The sequence below is a fragment of the Oryctolagus cuniculus genome, chromosome 7, assembly GCF_964237555.1.
Source record: "Oryctolagus cuniculus chromosome 7, mOryCun1.1, whole genome shotgun sequence".
In the NCBI taxonomy this organism is placed as follows: Eukaryota; Metazoa; Chordata; class Mammalia; order Lagomorpha; family Leporidae; genus Oryctolagus; species Oryctolagus cuniculus.
The window spans coordinates 39,925,160-39,942,357 of NC_091438.1; the positions used below are offsets into that span (position 1 = coordinate 39,925,160).

The window sequence follows — 17,198 nt, forward strand, 5'->3', positions numbered from 1 at the left end:
ATATTACTTCAGAGGGCAGGGAGAAGCCCTCTTGTCACTGGCTCTGTGCCCATTTCTCCTTCCATCTTTTCTTAATGGACATGCAGATCTTCTGACATTCAGTCTGAACTTTAAGATACCCCAATTTACATAGATCCTATCCCTTACATTGAAGAGAGGGGAAACATTATAAAACAAAAAGCGGGCCTTACCCTGTGGCAAAGCGGGTGGGGCCACTGCCTGCTGTGTTGGCAACCCATATAGGTATGAGTTTGAGTCCCAGCTGCTCCACTTCTGATCCAGCTCTCTGCTATGGCCTGGAAAAGCAGTAGAAGGTGGCCCAAGTCCTTGGGCCCTTGAACCCACATGGGAGACCCAGAAGAAGCTCTGGGCTCCAGGCTTCAGACTGACCCAGCTGTGGCCATTTGGAGTGAACCAGAGGATGGAAGATCTCTCTCTCTCTCTCTCTCTCTCTCTCTCTCTCTCTCTCCCCCTCTCTCTCTCCCCCTCTCTCTCTTCCTCTCTCTTTCTTTCTCCTCCTCTCTCTCTTCTCTTCCTCTGCCTCTCTGTAACTCTGCCTTTCAAATAAATAACAATCTTAAAAAAAGAAAAACAAACATGCATGTTTTTCCTGTAGCTCTGCTTAGTAGATACATTTGGGATGAAGTGGGGCTATGTAGAAAGATTCCTGAGGTGGGGAGCTTTGGAGAAGGTGGAACAGACTTACTGGCAGACCCTTCTGCTTATTGATATTCCAAAGTAGTTGGTGTCTATTTTTCAATTCCCTCACATTCGTCTTTTCTGGGATGGGAGAATTTGGGAGAGGGATATGATTTGTAAGAAATCAAAAGGAGAAAAATACATCTAGAATTTCCTGCTTCAGATTTGTTCTTGTGGAGACTATTGAAGTGAAAAAGGAGCAAGGAGTGAATTCTGTAAGGCTGCCAATAAGGGAAAGACCCAGGACAGAGTTGATCTCTTCTTGAATTCTTTGCAGTGGTAAGAATTTAAGGAAAAATACAAAAAATGGTGTGGTGGTGAGCATTTGTCCCACATATTCGTCCCATCCCAAACTTAAGATGCTGCTTGAGATGCCCACATTCTATGTTGGAGGGTCTGGGTCCAAGGCAGCAGATGATGGCTCAAATACCTGATTCATGTCACTCACATGGGATACCTGTATGGAAGATCTTTTTCTGTCTCTGCTTTTCAATGAATTAATTATTGTTTTTTATTTATTTATTTATTTATTTGAAAAGCAGAGTTATAGAGAGAGGTAGATCTTCCATTCTTCTGGCTCACTCCCCAAATGACCATAATGGCCAGAGCTGAGCCTATCTGAAACCAGGAGCCAGGAGTTTCCTCCAGGTCTCCCACATGGGTGCAGGGGCCCAAGGACTTGGGCCATCTCCTACTGCTTTCCCAGGCCATTAGCAGAGAGCTGGATTGGAAGAGGAGCAGCTGGGACTAGAACCGGCACCCATGTGGGATGCCTGTGCTGCAGGCTGGGGATTAAACCCACTGCACCACATCGCTGGCCCCTAATTATTGTTTTAAAATAGAGAAAATTATTACTTTAGGTACCTTTTTTACATATACTAGGTCCAGAACCAAAAGTAATGAGTTGAGGACTATGGAAATCTTACTCCATGTTCTCTTTCTCTAAGGCCTTCCTTGGTAAGTGTGAGAGAGGCGATGACCATCTCCAGATTGACAGAGAGTAGGTTTGCCATGATTAACCATCTTCTTGAGATGAGCCCTGAACTTTTTATTGTTGGGAATCCTTGCCAACACAGCAGACTGAGGAATAAACATGGAAATTATGAAAACTATGAATATGGTGATGTTGAATTAGGCAGGCATATAAGTTAAAATCGACTAGGTTTGTGAGCTGGAAGACCACACCTTCGCCACTCCCCTGTGTGACCTCACGCCCTACCTGAAACCTTTGTCATGCTCCTGTGTGACCTCATGTCCCTACCTGGCCACACCTGGGTGCCCACCAGCCAATCATGTTAATTAACCATTCCCCTTTGGAAGTAGGTTGAAAACCTGGGACACGGTGTGTCCGCCCTTCTAGTCTTCCCTGGCCTCTTGCTAGGAGGGGGCTTGCTGTAGCCCTGCACCTCCAGGGTAAGTGGCCTTCGGGCTATCTGCCCTAGGCTTCCTGGCCTAGATGTTCCTCCATGTGGCTGGTTCCTGGTGCTCGGTATGAACCCAGATTTACCTCTCTCTTATATAAAGCTCTCGCTCTCCTATGATTTCTCTCACTGAATAAAAGCTTAAAATGTACCATGCTGCCTCATTTATCTATGCCAGTATTTAGAATTCTTCTCTAAATATTAGGCAAGAACCCTCTTGGGCTTATTAATATTTGGAATTTATTAATAAGCATATGGTGATATTGTATGGCACCCCAAATTCTGGTAGCATATGTGGCACTCCAGATGGCACTTCTGGGGAACTTTAAAGGTCCACATTTTTTGGATAGATTTTAGGGGGTCATCTCTGATTTCAGTGTCGTCTGGCTTTTCTGAGATGGAAACCAGACACATGGCTTGTTCTTTCTGAGTGCAGATGAGACAGCCCAGGACAGCTGAACACAATTTGGTCTTGGGGAGAGCATGTCTGGAAGCCAGCTGGAGATGGGTCTCATGGCAGTGATCCCATCCACGTGCAGGGCCCTTCAGAGTCTATATGGGTTTTTGCTTCGGTTTTCTCACGTGCACTTTTCCAGGAGGAACTGTGATACACTGAGTAGTGTTATAGATGAAGACATTGAAATTCACAGGGGTTACGGGCACATTTAGGGTCCTGGAGCCTGGCAGCCACAGTGTCAAGAACCAGGTCTTTGATTTCAGGCCCCTCTCCACTAATTCATGCTTTCTTCTATGGTAAAATGTATGACAAAGAACCTTAAGCATTATGTGCTAAGCATGACAATGAATATCAGGAAAACAAGGATAAACAAAACATTGCTCTTTAAGAAAAGAACAAATGGTTTTACAGGGGAGCCATTAAAATAGATTCCACTAGAGAGAAGCAGCAGTGTCACAGAGACTGGCTGAGCTTCATTAACAGGCGCAGTCACGTGGGAGGATCTGCAGGGCAGTGGGAGGAGCCCCGACTGTGCAAGGGAGAGGAAGGGCAGTATTTGCTTCTGTAAAGCATCGTGACTTTTGCCAGTTCTGTCAGTTGACTTTTTTTTTTTTAAAGATTTATTTATTTATTTGAAAGTCAGAGTTACACAGAGAGAGGAGAGGCAGAGAAAGAGAGAGAGGGAGAGGTCTTCCATCTGATGGTTCACTCCCCAGATGGCTGCCCCAGCCAGAGCTATGCTGATCCGAAGCCAGGAACCAGGAGCTTCTTCTGGGTTTCCCACGCAGGTGCAGGGATGCAAGGACTTGGGCCATTTTCTACTTCTATTTATGCTTTCCTGGGCTGAGAGCAGCTGGGTCTCGAACCGGCGCCCATATGGGATGCTGGAGCTTCAGGCCAGGCCGTTAACCCACTGCGCCACAGCGCTGGCCCTGTCAGTTGACTTTTTAACCTGTTGTTGAGGTGTGCAGACCGTGACGCCCTGGCTGAAACACAGGGGATTCCTGTGGTGGAAGCTGAAATGAGCGGGTAAACCTGGGAGTAAGAGCTGTGTTGTGCTCTCATGTTTTTATGTCCGAAGAAGGCAATTATTAGCCCAGTGATGGGAACACTGGGGAGGATATTATTCAGGGCCAGGGGATTTCCTTGATGATTCCTAAACTCAGCCTCCTTTGCACCAGCCTGGTCTTGATACTAGGGGCAAGGGCAGCCTGAGGCTGAGATTAAGGGGTCCTCAGCCTTCTTGGGAACATGGGAGGATCACAGAGCTGGAGGAAGCCACCAAACCAGAGGACTCAGTGTGGCATAATGCAGTCAGCAAATCCGCATACTTAGTAGACTGAGCAGGCACTAGCCCATCAGGTGGGTGTGGCTATGCTACTTCTCTTGAGTCAAGCAGGTGGCTTGAGAACAGAAGCGTGGCTCCCAGCATCAGGCACAGAGAGGAATACAAAGCAGGCTTGTGACGACCAGTGGAGCCTGTCAGGGTCTCACTGCCCCGCTGCTTTCACCTACCTTGCCTTCCCTGGGACTTCACCTTGTCCACTCTGGACTATATCCTATGGCCAGCCCCAGGAATCATTTTTCTCTGAATAATAAAATGTGAGTATTTTGCTCTGTATTCTATGAATCTCTATCCTTTCAGTTCTGTCACCCCAATGTCTCTTCCTTTTTTTTTTTTTTTAAAGATTTATTTGGTGTGTTGTACTATGAGAATTAATGGTAAATCTACTACTCAAACAGTGCTCTATACTTTGTGTGTCTGTGTGGGTGCAGTCTGTTGAAATATTTACTTAGTATATACTAAGTTGATCTTCTGTATATAAAAATAATTGAAAATGAATCATGATGAAGAATGGGGTGGGAGAGGGAGTGGGAGATGGGATGGTTGCGGGTGGGAGGAGGTTATGGGGGGAAAAGCTGCTACAATTCAAAAGTTGTACTTTGGAAATTTATATTTATTAAATACAAGTTGAGAGAGGGAGAGACAGAGACAGAGAGAGAGAGAGATCGTCCATCTGTTGGTTCACTCCCAGATGGCCACAATGACCAGGGCTGGGCCAAGCTGAAACCAGGAGCCAGGAGCTTCATCTAAGTCTCCCATGTAGGTGGCAGGGTCCCAAGGACTTGGGCCATTTTCCACTGCCTTTCCCAGGCCATTAGCAGGGAGCTGGATTGGAAATAAAGCAGCTGGGGCTTGAGCGGGTGCCCGTGTGGGATGTCAGAGTTGCAGGCAGCAGCTTTACCCACTATGCCATAATGCCGGCCCCCAGCTATTGAACATTTTAAGTGTGGCTAATGTGGCTGAGGAAACAATTTATTACTTTTATAATAAATTTCAAGTTTAAACAGCCACATATGGCTAGTGGCAATTGTGAGTTTGGGAGGGCACACACTGGTAAGGGTGGTAACTTTCCTGCCGTTTCTCAGGACAAGCACTGTGCATGGCATATGAGAGGTATCTGATACAAAGAGAGCCGGGGGGTGTGCATTTGGTCTAGTAGTTAAAATGCCAGTTAAAATGCTTTCACCCTATATTGGAGTACTGAAGTTTGATATTTGGCTCTGGCTCCTGACTACAGCATCCTGCTAATGCCCACCCTGGGGGGCACCAGGTGATGGCTCAAGTAATTGCATTCCTGTCACCCAAATGGGAAACCTAGATTGAGTTCTCAGTTCCCAGTTTAGTCACCAGCCAGGGGCCATTACAGTCATTTGGGGAGTAAACCAGTGGATTAGAGGCCCCTTTCTGATATCTGTCTCTGTTCTCTGCTTCTCAATCAGGAAAGAAAAGCAAGAAAGAACAAAGAAAGAAGAGAAGGGAAAGAAAGAAAGAAAAATGGGTGGAACTGGAGGACATCGTGTTAAGTGAAATAAGCCAGACACAGAGACACATGTTACATGTATGTGGATGTTGGAGATATAAAACATATGTCGGAGATAAAAAACAAAACAAAAAACTCAATCTGAACACAGAATGGTGATTGCTAGAATCTGGGAGGAGTGGGAGGGATGGAGGGAGTTTGGATTAAAAAAAAAAAAAGGAAACCTGAATGTGATTCAGTAGTTGTGACAAGGATATCTTACTAATATTAGGTGTTACTAAAAAAATGAAATTTTTAAAAAGTCAAGCTTGTATAGATTGTCCCTCAGAGGTTGATCTTTTCTGTGGTGCAATGAATGTTGAATGTGTGAAAATTCTGTTTTCAAAAGGATTTGGTTACAATGCTGATGAGTTTAAGAGATTTAAATGACTATTACTGGGTGTATGAAACGCCTTCAGGGTGAGCTAGCAAGAACTGATGGGCTTAGGATAACTGAATTCTTGATAGAAATTGCTTATTCTACTTCGACTCTGAACTGTACCAGGGAGACATTTCAAGTGTATTTTCATAAATTGTCTGCAGATCTACAAAGTGAAGAAAATGAAGGAGCTCCGTCCTGGGAATGAAATCCTTCCGCAGAATGGAGCGGTGTCTCCGCCTTTGCGGCTGAGTGGCTGCGGGCCTGTGATTCTGGAGTTAGAGTTGATTTGCCAGTCAAGTGCTGTGAGCTAACGCTTATTCCCTGCGCTACGTGACAAGCACTAACCATGTGCCTTGTAGATATGAACTTGAGCGATCCTCCCACAAGTTTACAGGGTAGGTACTGTCATTATCTCCGTTTGACAGATTAGGACACTGAAATACAAAAGGATAAAGACAGGCCTCGGGTTACGCAGTTCATAGAGAAACACGTCTTTGAACCCAGGCACACTGCCTCCACAGTGCATTCTCACCGACTTGTCTGTTGCACTTCCCTGGTGCGGTTTCTCTGTAACTCTAAGGGGCTTTGCAGTGGCTGTGAAATTGCTTCTGTGTGAAGTGTTTCCTGGAGGCAGAGGTTTTGGGGTGCAGGCTGGAAAGTGAGAGGACATACCTAGGGGATGGAAGCTTCTGTTAAGTAAGAGGAAATATTTCTTACCTCATTTGGTCATTAAAATTACATACGATGTGCATGTGAAAGATTTATGAGATACAAAGGGCTTCCTCCTGAACAGGGGTGGCTGCCTGGGAATTGAGTGTATTGGCTCAGTGACCACTAAGGGATGTGAGGTGTCAGACACCACACAGGCACAGCACCTGGGGGACGTGCCTGAGTGGGGGAGAATTCTGGTTGTCCATCTCTTACAGTTCAAGGTTAACCTCTTTCAAGGAGAAAGAGAAGCGTGGGCGCTTCCTGTTTCCTTTGACTGAATTGTCTTCCATACAATCCCAAATTTTTTGTACTCTGGAGTTTTTTAAATCCCAGAGCAACCCAAATGCCTAGGAAATCACCCAGATTACTAGCAGGTCAGACTTAAAGATGAAGGGAGTTTTATGTTTCTGTTTTTTAAGCAAAGGATAATTCAGCCTTTGCAAAGCTTCCAGCCTTCTGCCTCACAGAAATGAATGTTAGCCCCAACCCTTGAAGCAGCCCAGATTATGTGTCTGCTCTCATGATCACTGGACAGTTAGCCCTCATTCTTCTTGGCTGGCTCAACTCTGACTCTGTATTGAGTAAACACGGCATGTTGGCCTGAGAACACGTTCTGCTGTTCTGGCTGTGACCAGACACCAAGGAAAACCTGGTAGGGCCATGTTCAGGGGCAGCCTTAGGAAGGAATAACTTTACTATGCATCTTGAAGCTAGAAAAGCTTAAGGTGGAAAACAGCATCAAAATCCATAAAAATGTAGAAGTGGAAACAAGTAGAGATTCGATTATTAAATTCCAAGTTTCCAAGTTATTATTCCTCTGGTGTCTATGAGGCAACCGCCATTCATTAACCTCAGACAACGGGCTAGCCATTGTCCCAGGCAGTGTTCACAGGTCATCTTGTTTCTCTTCACAACATTCCTGCAAGGTAATCATCACATCTTTGTTTTACAGACAATTAGAGAAAGGCTAAGTGATATGCCCAACGCCAAATGGAAAGTAAATGGAAGAACTCATATCTAAGATCTCTATTACTCTTTCAAATATGCCAACTTGCCTCTCTTGAGGTATAAATGAGAAGGCTGGATCAACTAATTTAAGGAGGATCTTTTCAGCTTGTAGAGTGTTGTGGGTTGACAGCATTCAGCACTATACGTTCTAAGGGAAACTTAGGTTGTATCTAGAACAAGTAGCTGGTAACAGGGGCCTCCTAGAGCGCAGTCCTAATCTACTAAAACAACTTACAATAACACAGATGATTTTATTAAAGTAGACATGTGTGATGGATGCTTCAAATTTTATTGAGTTTTAATATATGAGATCCAGTTCCATACTCTATGGTTTCTTTTCAGTTTGGTCTCCTCCTCTTACCATAATAGGCCTGACCTGAAAATGGGCATCTATATCCGTTGGTATAATGCATCGAACGGAGACTTAGATGCTTTTGTTTTCAGTGTTCTTACCTCCTTCTCGGGGCATTTTTGATAGTATACAGTGTACAGTATTGCCAATTATGTGATTAAAGTTTTAAAGGTTCCAGCCATTACAGGTTTCCTGGCATCCATTATATTTTAAGGATACTTTTTTTCCACTTCAAGGTGAATGTGGTACCTTTAAGATATCAAATTACATAAACTTTCTATATTAGGCGGAATAAACCAGGTGCCTTTCAACTTAGGCCACAAAGGCAAAAGACAAAAAACAAAACCAAAAATTTTACAGAACATAGTACAGCATATTCTAGAGCACTTAGTGGGGGCAGGAGAGGTGTCAAGTAACCAGGGGTGCTGCAGCCCCGCATGGCATAGGCAGAGCCTGAGTCATCTAACCCTGCCTCTCTTTTTTTCAGGACAGGCTAAGAATTCACAGCTCGGATGCATTTCCACGTAGTGGCTCAAACAAGCAACCAATCCAGCTGATTGGAGCAGACACTTCAGCAAAAGCTATTCTCTATGCTGATTTTTTTTTCTGCCCTGGGGAAATTATTGAATTGCTTTACAAATCCTTTAGGAGAGGGGGGCAGATTCAAGAGTTTCCCATGTTCTTCCTTTTGATTTAGATTAGCTAAATGAATTGTGGTATATGATAGAACATGTATAATGAAAATAACTACTCTTTCCATAATTATATAATTATATTAGCTCATAGAGAAGAAAATTATCTGCTTGTCTCTCTGGATGAGGAGACTGCTTTTTTTTTTTTTTTTTTTTTTTTTTTAATTATCCCTGCTTTAGTTTGGCTACATTTTCTGATTTTTTTTCTCTGTAATGGTTTAAATATTTTACAAAAACAAAAACAAAGGAAGCTTAATGAAATGAATTATGATACCTTTAATATTTAGTTGTTTTTGCTAGCATAAAAATTGTGGCTGAAAATCAGCTAGACATACAAAATGAAAGGGTAAGATAATAGCCTCAATTTTGGAAAACCAATTTTAAAACTGTAAACCATCATACATAGTTGCAAGAGAGTTTCAAGGTGTGCCAGGTTACCAATACCTTAAAAAAAAAGAGAGAGAGAGAACATCTGATTTCTTAAAACTGTTAATACTGCATAAATATACAAATAATATTTATAAGCACATATGTAAGGTGCAAAGGTTTAACACCAAAACAAACAGCCATGTGCAAGCCACCCAGAATGTTATTGTGACTTCTGCAGGTCTTGTGTGCCTTCCAGTCCCATTCTCTTCTTGTTTTTCTGATGTTACTACTGGATTTTATCTATTGGCAACCCTTTGCTTTACTTTAAAGTTTTGTGTCAACAAACAACACATTATCTAATTTTATACATTTTTCTATTTTAAATAAACTTCATCATATTATACATATTTTGCAATTGCTGAGATTCATGTTACTGATGAAATGAGCTCATTTTCACAGCTGTGTAAGTTTTTCTTAATTTTTTTAATATTTATTTATTTATTTGAAAGTCAGAGTTACATAGAGAGAGGAGAGGCAGAGAGAGAGAGGTCTTCCATCTGATGGTTCACTCCCCAGATGGCCGCAATGGCCGGAGCTACCCAGATCTGAAGCCAGAAGCCAGGAGCTTCTTCCAGGTCTCCCAAATGGGTGCAGGGGCTCAAGGACTTGGGCCATCTTCTGCTGCTTTCCCAGGCCATAGCAGAGAGCTGGATTGGAAGAGGAGCAGCCTGGACTAGAACTGGTACCCGTATGGGATGTCAGTGCTTCAGGCCAGGGCATTAGCCTGCTGCACCACAGTGCCAGCCCCTAACGGTTTATTTAATTAGTTATTTGTTTGAAAATCAGAAGAGAGTCCAAGATGGTGGATTAGGGAATAGCATATACTGCACTAAGCCAGGGATAAACAGTAAAAAAAAAAATGTGGGGACCGATGTTGTTGCATAGTGGGTAAGGCCGCTGCCTGCAGTGCTGGCATCCCATATGAACGCAGGTTGGAGTCCCAGCTACTCCACTTTGATCTAGCTCTCTGGTACGACCTGGGTAGTTGGTGGAAGAGGACCGAAGCCCTAGGGCCCCTGCAACCATGTGGGAGATCTGGAAGAAGCTCCTGGATCCTGGCTTTGGATCAGTGCAGCTCTGGCTATTGGGCCATCTGGGGAGTGAACCAGCAGATGGAACACCTCTCTTACTCTCTCTGCCTCTGGCTCTCTATAACTCTGCCTTTCAAATAGTAAATAAGTAAATCTTAAGGCAAACAAACAAACAAAAAAAGGTGTAGGCAATGGACGCTCAGGGGATAATTGGAGAGAAAACCGCGCTGGAAATCCTATAAAAGGAAGAGGAGCACTGTGGACCTGTGCAGAGAATACGACTACACATCCAGAACACAAAGGGAAGCACTATTGCAGCAGTCAAGAGCCAGAGTGGGTGGCCACTTGGAAACGGAGGTGAGACTGGACTGCAGCAATCCGTGGTGATACAGCCAGTGGGAGAGAGTGGCCTGAGTCTGGACTGGAGCCCTGGGGGTTAGCCATCGTTAGCAGTTGCCTGTAGACCCAGTGAATGTAGAGGGGGTACGTTTATCTCACCCCAACTTTCCTACAACAGTGCCCACCATTTTGGGTTTGGGTGGAAGATTTTGTGCACATGTATAGCAACTGGCTGAAATAGGACACCGTCTTCTTGGCAGTACTGGTGGCAGTGGTGGGGAGAGAGCAACATTTGGCAATGGCTCTTGTGCAGACGTGTGATCCAGAGATTCTAGTGGAGGGAACAATGTGCAGTTCCTACTGACTTAGAGCCTGGCTGGGAGGTGGCTGGACAACCATATAGGATGGTGAGGTGCCTGCAGCTTCCCAGGATCAAGATGCCTACATGGAGCTGTCTTAGGGACATCTGCAACTCTGCTGACTGGACAGGATGGTAAGGCAGAGAGAAACATTTGCACCAAGTGACTGTGGAAGCCTTGTGTGCTGAGACCGTGGGGACTTGGTTGTCACATGAGAAGGTGCGGGGTGTAGTTGGGTCTCTGGGAAATCACTGGGAAGGGCTCCAGATACTCAGAGCTCCTTGGTGACCTAGAGCAGATCATTGCAGAAGGAATTCTACTAACAGTGAGGACTGCTCATGTCTTTTGTGCGGTTCATATGGTGGCGTGGAACACTGGGGGCTAACACCTAGGCATTGAGATCTACCATGCCTAACTTGGGTGTTACCTTCATATTTACCCTACCTTGGAGCACTGACCAGAGTTCCCTGTCCACACCCACCCCACCCCTCTTGGTATTCACTGAAAGTGCAGATATTCCGCTAAGTCATAGATGCATAGTTCAAAGATAAAAGATGTCAGAGGAAAAAAAATCAACTCCACAAATGCTTAAAATAAACGCAGGAATTCAAGAAACAAGAATAAAGAAGACATGATGACCCCCTCAAACAAACACAGCAACATTTCAATATTAGAATGCAAAGAAAAGAGATTGAGGAAATTCCAGAAAAAAAATTAAAAAAATTAATCATAGAATTATTCAAAAGCAATCAAAAGCAAATCCACAAACTATAGAAAACCATACATGGGGCTGGTGCTGTGGCATAGCAGGCAAAGCTGCCACCTGCAGTGCTGGCATCCCATATGGGCACTGGTTCAAATCTCTGTTACTCCACTTCTGATCCAGCTCTTAGTTATGGACTGAGAAAGCAGTAGAAGATGGCCCAAGTCCTTGGGCCCCTGCACCCATGTGTGAGACCTGGAGGAAGCTCCTGGCTCCTGGCTCAGATCAGCCCAGCTCCAGACATTGTGGCCATTTTGGGAGTGAACTAGAGGATGGAAGACCTCTCTCTCTCTCTCTCTCTCTCTCTCTCTCTCTCTTTCTCTTACTCTCTACCTCTGCCTCTCCATAACTCTAAAAATAAATCCTAAAAAAAAGAAAACCATGCATGATATGAATAAATTTTTTCCCATAAAATTGAAATTTTAAAAAATAAAAATGAAATATTAGAAATGAAGAATTCAATAGATAAAGTAAAAACTGTGGAGGAAAGCCTTCAGTCTAACACTCTCCCAACTGAGCTATTTCAGCAAGCAAGGAGGAAAGCCTTAACTGCAGACTTGGCAAATCAGAAGAAAGAATATCTAAACTAGAGGACAAAATTTTAGAAATCTTACAGTTAGACCAAAAAAAATATAGAAAATAGAAAACTTTAAAAGTGTAGGAGATTTATGGGATACTATCAAACAACTCAACATGCAGGTCCACAGGTCTTATGAGTTCTTGAAGGCATGGAAAGAGAGAATGCACTACAAGGCCTATTTAGTGAAATAATTGCAGAAAATTTGGAGAAAGAAAGGGATGTTCAAGTAGACGGAGCACATAGAACTCCTAACAGAAATGACTGGAAAAGATATTCATGACATGCTGTAGCCAAACTTTCCACAGTAAAGCATAAAGAAAAGATTTTAAAATGTGCATGAGAGAAATGCCAGATTACTTTCAGAGGTTCTCCAATTAGATTCACAGCTGACTTATCAGAAATCCTGCAGAAGGGAATGCCGAGATATAGTTCAACTCTTAAAATAAAAACTGTCAAGCCAGAATACTGTACCCTGCAAAGCTCTCATTTATGAATGAAGGTGAAATAAAGAACTTCCAAAACAAAAAGAAATTTAAAGAATTTGTCTCAACTTGTCCAGCCTTATGAAAGATGCTTAAGGATGTGCTACACTTAGAAACACAGAAACATGGTCATCACTATGAAACAATGTGAAGGCAGAAAATCCCCCAAGAGAAGTACAAAAGAAATACAAAGTGAACAATAGGAATATTTATGGAAAAATGGCAGGGCCAAGTCATTACTTACCAATAGTAACCTTGGGGTGTAAATGGCTTCAATTCTCCAGTTAAAAGATACAGACTGGCTGAATGTATTATAGACACATCTATTTGTTACCTACAAGAAACACATCTTGCCAACAAAGATACATGCAGACCAATAGTGAAAGGATGGAAAAAGATATTCCATGCTAACAGAAACCAAAACGGGCAGGTGTTGCCATCCTAATATCAGATAAAATAGACTAACTCAAAAACTGTTAAAAGAGATGAAGAAGGGCACTATGTAAAGATTAAAAGATCCATCAACAGGAAGATGTGACTATAATAAATGTATTTACATTCAATTACAGGGTACTTGGCTATCTAAAATAAATGTTAATGGATCTTAAAGGAGACATAGACTCCAATACAATAATAATGGAGGATTTCAACACCTTGCTTTCATCAATGGACAGATCAGCTAGACAGAATATCACAAACAGCAGAGTTAATTGACATTATGCATCCATTGGACCTTACTGATATCTACAGAACTTTTCACCTCACAGTTGCAGAGTAAACATTCTTCTCATCAGTGCATGGAATGTTCTCTAGCATAGATCAAATGCTATGTCATAATTCAAATTTCAGAGAATTCAAAAAATTTGAAATCATAACATGTATCTTCTCTTACCACAATGGAATGAAGCGGGAAATCAACAACTCAAGACTCTCTAGATCATAGGCGAATACATGGAGACTGAACAACATGTTCTTGAATGAACACTGGTCATAGAAGAAATCAAAAGAGAAATACAAAAAATTCTGGAAACAAATGAAGATGATAATACAACATAGCAAAACATATGGGATATAACAAGAGCAGTGTTAGGACGGAAGTGTATAGCAATTGGTGACTGCATGAAGAAATTGGAAAGGCATCAATTAAATGGCTATCAATGCATCTCAAAGTCCTAGAAAAACAGCAACAAACCAAACCCCAAATTAGTAGGATGAAAGAAATAATTAAAATCAGAGAAGAATTAAAATTGAAACAAAAATTAGAAAAGATGAACAAAGAGCTCATTTTTTGAAAAAATAAACAAAATTGATACACCATTTGCACAACTAACCATAAAAAAGAGGGCAAAGATCCAAATCAATAAAATCAGAAATGAAAAAAGAAATGTAAGAACTGACACCACAGAAATAAAAAATCATTAAAAATTACTACAAAGAGCTGTATGGAAACAAATTGGGAAACCTAGAAGAAACGGACAGATTCCTAGACACATACAATTTACCCAAATTGAATCACTAACACATAGAAAAACTAGACATACCAATAACCAAGATGGAAATTGATTAAATAATAAAGACCATCCCAACAAAGAAAAGACCAGGACTGAATGGCTTCACTGCTGAATTCTGCCAGACATTTAAAGAATTAACTCCAATTCTTCTCAAACTATTCAAAACAATTTAAATGGAGGGACTCTTCCTTATTTGAAGCCTGCATTACCTTAATTCCTAAGCCAGAAACAGATACAACAGAGAAAGAGAACTACAGACCAATATCCCTGATGAACATACATGCAAAAATCCTCAATAAAATATTAACTAATCAAATCCAACAACACATCAGAAAAATCATCCACCCAGACCAAGTGGGATTTATCCCTGATATGCAGGGATGGTTCAATGTTTGCAAATCAATCAATGTGATACACCACATTAAAAGACTGCAGAAGAAAAGCCATATGGTTATCTCAATAGATGCAGAGAAAGCATTTGATAAAATACAACATCCTTTCATGTTGAAAACCTTGAGGAAATTGTGTATAGAAAGAACATCAACACAATCAAGGCAATATACAATAAAACCATGGTCAATATCCTATTGAATGGGGAAAAGCTGGAAGCATTCCCCCTAAGATCCAGAAGCAGGTAAGTGTGCCCACTCTCACCATTGTTATTTAATATAGTCCTGGAAGTTTTATCCAGAGCCGTTATGCAAGAAAAAGAAATCAAAGGGAAACAAATTAGAAAGGAGGAAATCAAACAATTCCTGTTTGCAGATGACATGCTTCTTTATATAAGGAGTCCAAAAGACTTCATTGAGAGACAATTGAAACTCATGAAAGAGTTTTGTAAAGTGACAGGATATAAAATCAACACAGAAAAATCAATAGCCTTTGTATATACAGAAAATGTCATGACTGAGAAAAACTTCTAAGATTAGTCCCATTCACAATAGCTCCAAAAAGATTTCATACCTTGAAATAAATATAACTGAGGATATCAGAGTTCTTTACAATGAAAATTACAAAACACTAAGTAAAGAAATAGAAGAAGACATTAAAAAAATGGAAAAATAGGGGCTGGTGCTGAGCGCAGTATGTTAATTCTCTGCCTGCAGTGCCAGCATCCTGTATGGACACCAATATAATCCTGGCTGCTCCACTTTCAATCTAGCTCTCTACTATGGCCTGGGAAAGCAGTAGATGATGGCCCAAGCACTTGGGCCCCTGCACCAATGTGGGAGACCTGGAAAAAACTCCTGGCTCCTGGCCTCAGAGCAGCCCAGCCCTGGCTGATGCAGCCATTTGGGAAGTGAACTAGCGGTTGGAAAACCTTTCGCTCTGTCTCTCCCTCTCACTGTCTGTAACTCTACCTCTCAAGTAAATAAATAAAGCCTTTTAAAAAAATGGAAAAATCTTCCATGTTCAAGGATTGGAAGAATCAACATCATCAAAATGTCCATACTACCAAAAGCAATTTACAGATTCAATGCAATCTCAATTAAAATACCAATGACATTCTTTATGGATCTAGAAAAAATGACACTAACATTCAAATGGAAACACAAGAGACCCCCAAAGCTAAAGCAATCTTAAACAACAAAAACAAAGCTGGAGGCATCACGATACCTGATTTCAAAACATACTACAGGGCAGTTATAATCAAAACAGCTTGGTACTAGCACAAAAACAGACTTGTAGAGCAGCGGAACAGGATAGAAACTCCAGCAATCTCTCCATGCATCTACAACCAATTTATCTTTGACAAAGGATCTATAATCAATCCTGGAGCAAGGACAGTGTCTTTATTTTTTTATTTTTTATTTATTTTTATTTTTTTTTATAAGGACAGTGTCTTTAAAAATGGTGCTAGGGAAACAAGATCTCCACATGCAGAAATATGAATCAGGACCCTACCTTACACTTAAGAATCCACTCAAAATGGATTAAAGACCTAAATCATCAAATTATTAGAGATTTTTTGGAAAACCCTGTGAGACATTGGGATAGGCAAAGAATTGTTGGAAAAGACCCCAGAAGCTCTGGAAATCAAAGTCAAAATTGACAAATGGGATACATCAAGCTGAGCAGCTTCTGCACTACAAAAGAAACGCTCAGCAAAGTTAAGAGGCTAAAAATTTCTCTGTGACTGGGAGAGTACTGTGTGATAAGATGTGTGTATCTTCAAAACAATAGGTGATTGATACACATTGTGTATCAAATAAGTTGTATCCCCTTATACTACCAGAGATGAATGTGGTTTTTCTTTGCTAATCTATAGCAAATATTGCATCCAGTTTTTCCCCAAGTACCTAAAACTTTTTTTCCATGTTGGCTCCTTGGCTTTCAGGAAATTCTCATTCCTTCTGATACTGTATGGCTGCAAAGGGGAAGTATTTTTTTTGCTAACCAAAAGTAGAATGGTATGTGGTTAAGATTTCCAGCTCTGGGCCGGCGCTGCTGCTCACTAGGCTAATCCTCTGCCTTGTGGCGCCGGCACTCCGGGTTCTAGTCCCGGTCGGGGTGCCGGATTCTGTCCCGGTTGCCCCTCTTCCAGGCCAGCTCTCTGCTGTGGCCAGGGAGTGCAGTGGAGGATGGCCCAAGTGCTTGGGCCCTGCACCCCGTGGGAGACCAGGATAAGTACCTGGCTCCTGCCATCGGATCAGCGCAGTGCGCCGGCTGCAGCGCGCCGGCTGCGGCGGCCATTGGAGGGTGAACCAACGGCAAAGGAAGACCTGTCTCTCTCTCTCACTGTCCACTCTGCCTGTCAAAAAAAAAAAAAAAAAAAAAAGATTTCCAGCTCTGGAAACAAGTTTCTTGGGATCAAGTACTGACTCCTCTATTTATATCTTTGTATCCACTGACAAGTCACCTATCTTCTTTACACCTTGGTTTCTGCATCTAAACATGGGTACAACAATGGTTCCTATCCTTACAGCTGTGGTAGTACTTTGAGAATACCAATACCCCTCTCCCCTCAGGTGAGGACACAGGGCTATGTCTCATCACCTCTTCTCATGTTTATCATGTTCTCCCCTTCCCAAGAGGTGAAGAACAATAGCCTGATGCAGTCTGAAAATGTGAGGCCAGGTGGAGAATGAGTGCCAATCTCTAATACATAATTATGGAG

General features: G+C 42.2%; 1 long non-coding RNA gene across 1 annotated transcript; it reads left to right on the forward strand.

Moving 5' to 3' along the window:
• Window positions 1-4,511: 4,511 nt before the first annotated feature.
• On the forward strand, window positions 4,512-16,841 carry LOC138850392 (uncharacterized). The gene is made up of 3 exons (XR_011390107.1): window positions 4,512-5,480; window positions 5,985-6,218; window positions 8,382-16,841. It is a non-coding gene; the product is annotated as an uncharacterized lncRNA (long non-coding RNA).
• Window positions 16,842-17,198: the final 357 nt, after the last annotated feature.